The following is an 8,802-nucleotide window of genomic DNA, read 5'->3' on the forward strand; positions in this document are numbered from 1 at the left end:
TACCAATTTAGATGTTAACATCTTATAAAGTATATTCCTCATTAAATTTGTGTCCTCACCTTAAGAAAATCTGGAATATACTATTTTAAAGTCATGAACACGTTAAGGTTTTCACCAACTATAGTAGGAATGGCTGCAGTAATTACCTGAGACAATAAAAATCGTTAGTTTTGAAGGCAGAGTAGAGAGATGTCATGCAACTTTTAGAAATCAATGCAACATAATCTTAAAGAATAATATTATAGTAGGATAAAGATGCTAAAAAGAGCAGTAGATTGAAACTAAAAAAACCACCAAAGAGTCTTTAATATGTACAAAACACCTTTTAGCTTCATGTTGAATACAAAGTGAACATAATCGAATGAATCGAGATGCAAATATTGCAAATGTAAGTTAAGAAAAAAAACTAAGAAATGATAAAGTAACTGTAATTTAATCTAACTTGTGATTTAATTCTAGATTTGGAGAAGTAAGAAGTGTAAGCTTTTCTAGATCACCATGTACAGAAACTGAAATATTAATAGGGTCATTACTTGTCAACACATGATGTTCCTAAGAGAAAGAAATGGACTTTAGAAATAAGACCAAAGAACAAATACATTAACTGCAAGCATAGAATATGTGTGGGTGATTACATCAAAGGTAGACTATAACCATTTTTAATTAAGAAAATGAGGAAGGAAATGAATGGAGGAAATGAATGAGATTTTCTACTTAGATGCCGATGAAGAGGCAGCACTGCAGATATTGCAATACAACAAAAAGTAAATTCTTTTTTCTCAAACTAGTAAAGGAAAATAAAAGGACTAATGATCTATAAGTGTGAAGGTCTAATATGAGATTTAATGTTCACAGATTGCAACAATAACTTCACCTTGCTTGGTGGTTGAGGAGGGAATGGAGTATATGGTTTCTTCTCCTTAGCCTTTACTTTCCTTTGAACATTCTTCCTTGATAGTGATCTTCAAAATTATATTAATTGTCAAGATGCATGCTATAAAACGATTCAAACAATCACTTAGATAAAGCACAAACAATCACTTTATTTGTGCTTCAAGATCCTACAAAGATTGAATTGCACATGGCAAAGATGTCGTCAGCCTCCAAACTTCTCGCTTAAATCAATTTCCAAACATGAAATACTAGCAGCGATATTGAACTATTTTTCTAGTTGTCAGTCTTTCTTGCAAAGGATGCAATTTAATTTTCATTGACAGATAACATGTTGCATAAATACTTGACTAGCTGTAATATGAGTATGAAGTACTCGGGGATTAGCTGTTGGAGTTATCTTTCAAATGTCGAATTAATGGAGAAGGACCTAACCTATCATAGTTTCCAAATAAAACATCTCAATAACCTGGGAAATGATGGGATAAAATGATTATCACGGCAATTTATATTAAACAAAAAGAGATTCCTACTTACATTGCAGGATAAGCCTATGAGTTTTTTGAATTAGATGATGATGCAGATTGACTGCCTTTTGTTTCCTTGACATTCTCTTTCATATCAGGACAATCTTCATTTTTTGGGTTCAAGGTACTTGAATCCATCTTCTGGACCTCCTCTTTTGTGTATATAAAAATCTTACGGACCATAGCACAAAATTCCCCGCAGAAAATTATACAACACCAGTTGTCAACATATCCACTTTATACATAGAAAATGGAAGATATATATACATAAGAGAAGAACATTAGGAATGTAGAAGCATGCTTACTGCCAAGGGTCATCTCCAACAAGCATCATATCATCCTCATTATCAGTAAATACAATCATCCAATTTTTATTTGGAGCCATCAATTCTCCTTTGAATTCAAATAGCTGATCTAACTCCTTGATCAATTGGTCATAACCATCAAACTTCGTCAAGTCAACAGATCTTCCAAGTGCAACACCCTTCTTATGAACCTGATATCAAAATGGAAACAGAATCATCTTCTCTAATAAAAAAGAGGTACATTCTAGATCTACTAAGGGACTGAATGGAGATGGACACTACACATTAAGTCAAATCTGAAAATGTGATTTAAAATCATTGGATCTTGCATATACACCAAAATTCAAAAAGCAAAGGAACTAGAAAGATATTAATCAGTCAGAAGCGAAGAACTAAATGGATGTTACTGCAAAAGGGAGAAATCATTTGATTTTAATGGAAGTTATCAGTTCTAGCATAGGCAGCATAAAGACTGACACTCGGATGCATCATCTACCACTACCAACACAAATCAAACACCTGACACTATAATAGCTACTCTCAAGTTGGACACAAACACCTCCATTGCTAATGTGTGAAACATAATAGAAACAAGGTGAAGACCTAGATTTGTACTGGTGTTTGATACTAGTGGATAGATCAGCATTCATATTTAGGGTTTTTTACAAGAACCAAATACAAAACCAAGCATAATTGATAGTACAAGATCACTGAGGACTAAATCAAAAAGAAGCAATCAAAGAAAGAAACACAGGAAAACATATTCATCATAATTAATATATACTAGCATCTTATATCATTCTTCCATGATATAAGATGCTAGCATATATTCATCATTTATCCAAGTTTACATTGGTTCCAACAAAAATTATAGTTTGTAAGCAATGATAAACTGAGATTATGGAAAGAAACAACAGTTTTGCTTTAAGAGTTTATTTTAGAAACTCATTCAATCAAATGCAAGATAATTAACATCTAAACTAAAGAGAAAAAACATAGTTATATTTAACAACCGACTGAAATGCAGCCATCATATACAATGATTTATAGATGGTAAGGTATAGATCAAGTTATGAACATCAAAGTAGACAGGTCTACGGGATCAATGCATTACCACATTCAAGTCTAGACAAAGGTCATTCTCTTTTTGGAAGTACATCTGTATACAAGTAATCTGATGAAATCTGTTGAACACAATGCCTGTCACTGATACTAGTACTTGATCTCACAGATGAATGATGCATTTCATTTGATTAACATAATCAATCACACATAGATTACATCTCCAAATCTGAGAGAATAGGTCAATAGTATAAGAGTAAGGAAATTCATTACCTAACTCTTCTTCTTTGACAATGTGATGACGTCCAAAGGTCACTAGCAGTGGCACGGTGGCCAGGGGTTGACTTTGATTGCTTGGTCTTAGGTGGCATCCCCACTGGCTGGTGCAGGGAGGTGGGAGCTCTTAGATGGCAACGATCGTAACAATCTACCTACTGGTGGCGGCGGCTCTGGGAGAAAAATCGACAGGGGCTGGCCATGGATCGATCAGCTAGGGAGAGGTGAAGCTTGCTCTCCCACGGACAGCAGCTGGATCGAAAGAGAGGAGCTCGACGTCGGCAAGATCAGGAGAGGAACTCGGCGTTGGCTTGGAGAGGAATGCGGCGACACTACCAGGCTGGGCTCAACACCGTGAACAGATGGCGATGCCCTAGCGCGAGGAGGCGGCGGTAGTCGAGTGGTGCTAGTGTGATCTGCGATGGCGGCGGTGCGACTGCAATAGGAAACTAGGGCATGGGAGAGGGGAAAGGGCAGCGGTGATTGGGAGTAACAGGCAACACCCTTGACGGCTGGCGATGGCTGTGGCTTCGGGAATGTGAGGGCAGCGGCGGCTGCGTCGGAGGTCAGCAATGTAGAGGAGATCACGGTGATGGTGAGATTGGTAGGAGAAGAGTAGGAATGGGAAAAAAATGAGATTGTTTAGATTTATATAGGTAGGTTATTAAATAAATAAACTCCCACTTTATTGGTACTCAAAATAGGCTTTCTCTAAGCTTAATCGATTTATCCTATTAAATGTGTCATACTGACTCCGTTTATATTTTAAAAAATTTCTAAAATTTTTTAGAAAATTCTACCTCCCAAGGAAGCGCTGAAAAGTCGACGCGCTAACACTTTAAAGGCAAAGCAGCGAGAGCGACGAGGAGCGTCTTTCGCGGAGGAGTCGCGAAGGAGGAGTCGGAGATAGGTTTTTGTTCGTTTGAAGAGTCACAGAGAAGTGGGTTTTAGGTTTTTTTCATGAAGTTAAAAAAATTGTTGTGTTTTTAGGATTCAACAACATTCAATAGACAACAGTTTAATAAAACTGTTGTATATTATCATATAAGCAACACTAAAAGACAATAGTTTTTTAAAACTGTTGTCTTTGACACACATTAGACAACAGTGTTTTGAAAAACTGTTGTTATTTAAAAAATATTATGGTGAACAACAACAGTTTTCAATAAAACTGTTGTTAAATGGAAAAAAGACAACAATTTCTTGAAAAATTATTGTCTATTAGGTGTGGTTAAATCCAAAAATTCTTGTAATGTCCTAAAGCATCCTGGCTCTGATACCACTTGTTAGGACCCTTGGCAGCTAGCTAGAGGGGGGGGGTGAATAGCCCCTACACAAATAAAAATAAAAATACCTTTTTTGGACAAATAACTTAATTAAAGAACACTTGCATTAAATAATAAATAAACTGAAAAGCAGAGGCTCAGAGGTTTTACTTGATTGCAACCGGGAAGGTTGTTAATCCAAGGAATATAGTAGCACTAGTTTCTCCTTTGGGCGGAGAAGCCTCTTTACAGCAGTGAAAGCATAGAAAATAAGAAACTAAACAAAAACTGAGATGTGTACAAGTTTTGTTGCAAGAATGCTTATTGTTAATAGCTTCTGGGACCAAGGTTGTATTTATAGCGTTGGTCGGGGCGCCTGGAAAGGTTCCAAGCGCTTAGAGTGGGATAAAAATTTATCCCCGATGTAACGGTCAAAGATCACGTCGAAATGGCTAAAACTTGGGTTTCGGGTGCCCGGAAGGGGGAAAGTCAACATTTTGTTGACTTTCTCTCCTGGCCTCCAGCTTCATGGGCAGCATCCCAGTATTTTTAGAAGATTCTAACAGATGTGGACACATTTAGAGGGTTATAAAAGGCCTCAAGAGGCTCTTGAACATGCCAGGAAATGTTACCCGTGACAGGGAACCCTATGAGAGTCGTTTCCAAGGAGTCGTCAGAGTTTCCTTCCATTGTAGAGCTTGGAGTTCTTCCGAAGATGACGATTAACCCACAATTAAGCTTTCTCTTTCCTTTTCTCCTTGATTTGAGTTGTAGAATGCTTTCTTCTTTGTCTTTTAGTTGAAAATCCATCTCCATAGAGTCATATTCATAATTCTAGGATGAGGGAACTATTAGTGCAATTGACACTAATAATTGAACTTTAGTTTTGATGAATGACAAATGATTAAAGTTAGATTATATGTGATCTGATACTTTTACCGAGTGTATGAGAATTGACAGGTCTAGAGGAACTGACACTAGGATGAAGTCCAGTTAAGTTTGAGGACTTGATAACTGACATGAAGTTCAGATAGGTCAAGGTGTGACTTGATATATGACAGAAAATTTAATTGGGTTTGTGGGACTTGACAACTGGTTAAAGTTCAGTTGGGTTTACAGACCTGATAACTGGCAAGAAAATATGGTGGGTCAAGAGGCAAGTCAAGTGACTACAAATGGTAAGTGAAGGTAAGTCACTAGAGGAGAGTGATCTAGTAAAGATGAGTACCGGTGGGTCTATAGGCACGGTCCAGCTTAGGGCTATTTCAGATGTCTAAGTTAAGATCATGATTAGATCCTGGTCTTGGGAAGATAGAATCTAATTAATAATAAATTTATCTTATTGTGCTAACTCTATTTTATAGTTATTTGTTGTTATTTAGACTAACATATCTTACAGGAGTTAGTTGGATATAACTCATAAACAAACTATTTTGATCATTCTACCACTTCATTCTCCAACTGTTGCAACTCTACTATGCTCGATTGTTGTCTGCAAAATGACACCAACACACAAGCTCGATCAAATTCCATTCTTCTATGTGTTGGTAACGATTTCTTTTATTGTGCATCTTTTATACTTGCAAAAGAAAGTATAGGGTTGTTACACTTTTCTTCTTTACTATTTGTACTCGATTATTCTACCAGGAGTTTATTAGTAGAGAATTTAGTGGATTTCCCATCAATAGGTCCAAAAGGTATGGGTCTTGGAGTAGGAGTCGCCGAAGGTTCCGAATCAAATAACCAACCGTGTTTTAGTTTTTCTCATGTTTTATTTTCTTTTATTCCTCTACACATTTGCTAATTTTCTTTTATTCCTCGATTGACTTGTTAACACTATTTTATAAATTTATTCATCTTTTTCACTACATGACGTTTTTATCTATGATCCGGCTTTATTGTGCATGAATGATTTTGACTAGACATCTTCATATCCCACAAGAAACGGGGAATACCAAAATATGAATCCAACTCTTTAATCCATAAAGACCGAGACATAAGGGGTTGTTCACAAAAGTAGTCCAAAATCTCACGATGGAACCATTGGCTATCACAATGCCTAATGGGTTTACCCTATTTCGACATCATGAATTAGGAGATAACACTTAAAGGATCATGGAGCATCATGATAAGGGACTCCTTGAGAAAGCGGTCAGTTAAGTAAAGTTATCTTAAAAGTAAGTGTCGTGATTGGGTAAACACGCCAATATAATTCCAAAAGTCTATACCAATTACCTCGATATATCCACCATCATGCATATAAACATTAAAGTAAGAGATTGAATTGTATTTAAGATGTCAACAGCCATTGTGGTGAAATTAAAATCCTAGAATTTCTCTCCAAGACCGAATTTCTCCTAAGACTCCTTGTGTTTTCTCGATTCATTTCCTTTTTCTCAACTCTTATAATTTTTTATTGTCTAAATAGTCTACTTCGCAATTCTGACTGGTACTCAATTTTACAATCCTTGTGGGATTGATATTTTATTATTTGATGGTAGTCGTGCACTTGCGATTTTCACTCATCACCGATGTGGCATCCGACGTGGACAAGATAAGTCTAGGATGACTAACATGGCACAAGATAAGGACCACTAGGCTAATGTGGCGTGAGGATAGACTTCAATAAGATAATGTGGCAGAGGACGCAGTCAAGGATAAGGACCACGATGTTGACATGCTGGAAGGGGATTGGATGAAGGTCGAATCGACAGACCAAATGATCGGATATGTATCTGATTTCCAAGGCGATTGGTATATCGATCAGGTGGATCGATAGACCGATCGGGGTCTATAAAAGAAGACCTTGAGCCAAGGCTTCTTCACCAATTCTCAAGTTCCTCTACTCCCGCCTTGCTCTGAAAACACCAACGCTACACAAATTGCTGCTCCAACAACTTGCACATCTCTAGATCCTTATTTCTTGATATCCGTACTTTTGTTTTTAATCATCTTTTGTAGTTTAACTTGTAAAGGAACGATAAGTGTATACTGTTCCTCATTTTTGTAAAAACAAGTCTATTTCTCTGTTGAGAAAGAGACTAATAATGAAGATTGTCTATCGAAAGTGAGCAACAATCACAGTACTTGAAGTAGTAGTTAAAAGCTATGAACCAAGTAAAAATTAAAAACATCTTTTTTGCTTGTGTTTTACTATTTTGACTGCTTACTTTGAAAAAGGAAAAAAAATAGTTTTAAAGCAGGAAAAAGTGATACGTGTTATGCACCCCCTCCCTCTCTAGCACTTTCTCTGATCCTACAAATGTATCTATCCATTGGCAACAATCCTTAATAAAAATACTTGATAAGCAACTGGTTACTGATATGATGTTGAGAGCAACTAGAACAAAGTTTCTTGAATCTCTCTCAATGTTCATGTAATGTCACTACTATAAGCTATTAAACATAGTAAATACTCTTCTAGATAGTTGTGGTCCTAGAAGCAAGAAAGAATCTCACTAAAAATATTTTTCCATTTTGATTGAGCTAGTGATAGAACCAAAGAGAAGATTGTATAACCAATCCTTTGTTGGATCCCCCAACGAAAATGGAAATGCTTGGAGTTTGATGTCTTCCACTAATATGTCATCCAGCTTCATGGTTGAGCACACTATATGAAATTCCTACAGATGTTTATTAGGATCCTCACTATCAAGACCATGAAATTTCAATAATGATTGCATGATTCTCCATAATTCGAAGTCTGCATCTAACTTAAGATACTAGATACAAAAGGGTTGATAAGTCACATCTGATGGCTAAGGTTCTTTGAGAGTGTTGTTGTTGTTGTTATTATTTGTCATATTGCTTACAAGATCTAAGAAAATAAGTCACTACAAAAGGTCCTGATCATATACTGAAACATTCGAGAAATAAGATGAGAAGACACAAGAAACACACTAGACAAAACAAATGCACACAATAGAATTAAGGCACCAAACACTTTTCAGAATTTTTGCACCACCACAAATGTAAAAGTGAAAACTAAACTAAAAAATAAAATAAAAAAAGATTGAAAAATTGAAAAGATGGCCTAAAGAATAGAATTTGGCCAAAATAGGTTGTTAGTTATGGCAACACTATGGGTATTGATTTCCAAACCTTTTTACATCAAACCTACAAAATTAAGGGTAATTGAAGATGCTAAAAAAATCATCAATAAAAAAAATAAAGCAAAAATGGTGATCCTAAGCATATAAACACTTCTACATTCCCCAACAATGACGACAAAATTGATAACACTCGTATGTCATACTACGAGTGACAATTCAAACTTACCGAAACCCTCTACACTAATATAGCATAGGGATGACTCAGATGGTCTCTCACAAGGAATGCAGCGGTAGGATGATAGTCTTGGGATTAAGATATTATTAGTTTTGGGGTTTTTGATATTGTAACAAGGGGTTTGGGTTTTGATTCTAAGAATACCAATTGAAGAATAATACGAGTAATTAAAAATAGTAAATCTACAAT

This window comes from Zingiber officinale, chromosome 2B, assembly GCF_018446385.1.
Source record: "Zingiber officinale cultivar Zhangliang chromosome 2B, Zo_v1.1, whole genome shotgun sequence".
Taxonomy (NCBI): domain Eukaryota; kingdom Viridiplantae; phylum Streptophyta; class Magnoliopsida; order Zingiberales; family Zingiberaceae; genus Zingiber; species Zingiber officinale.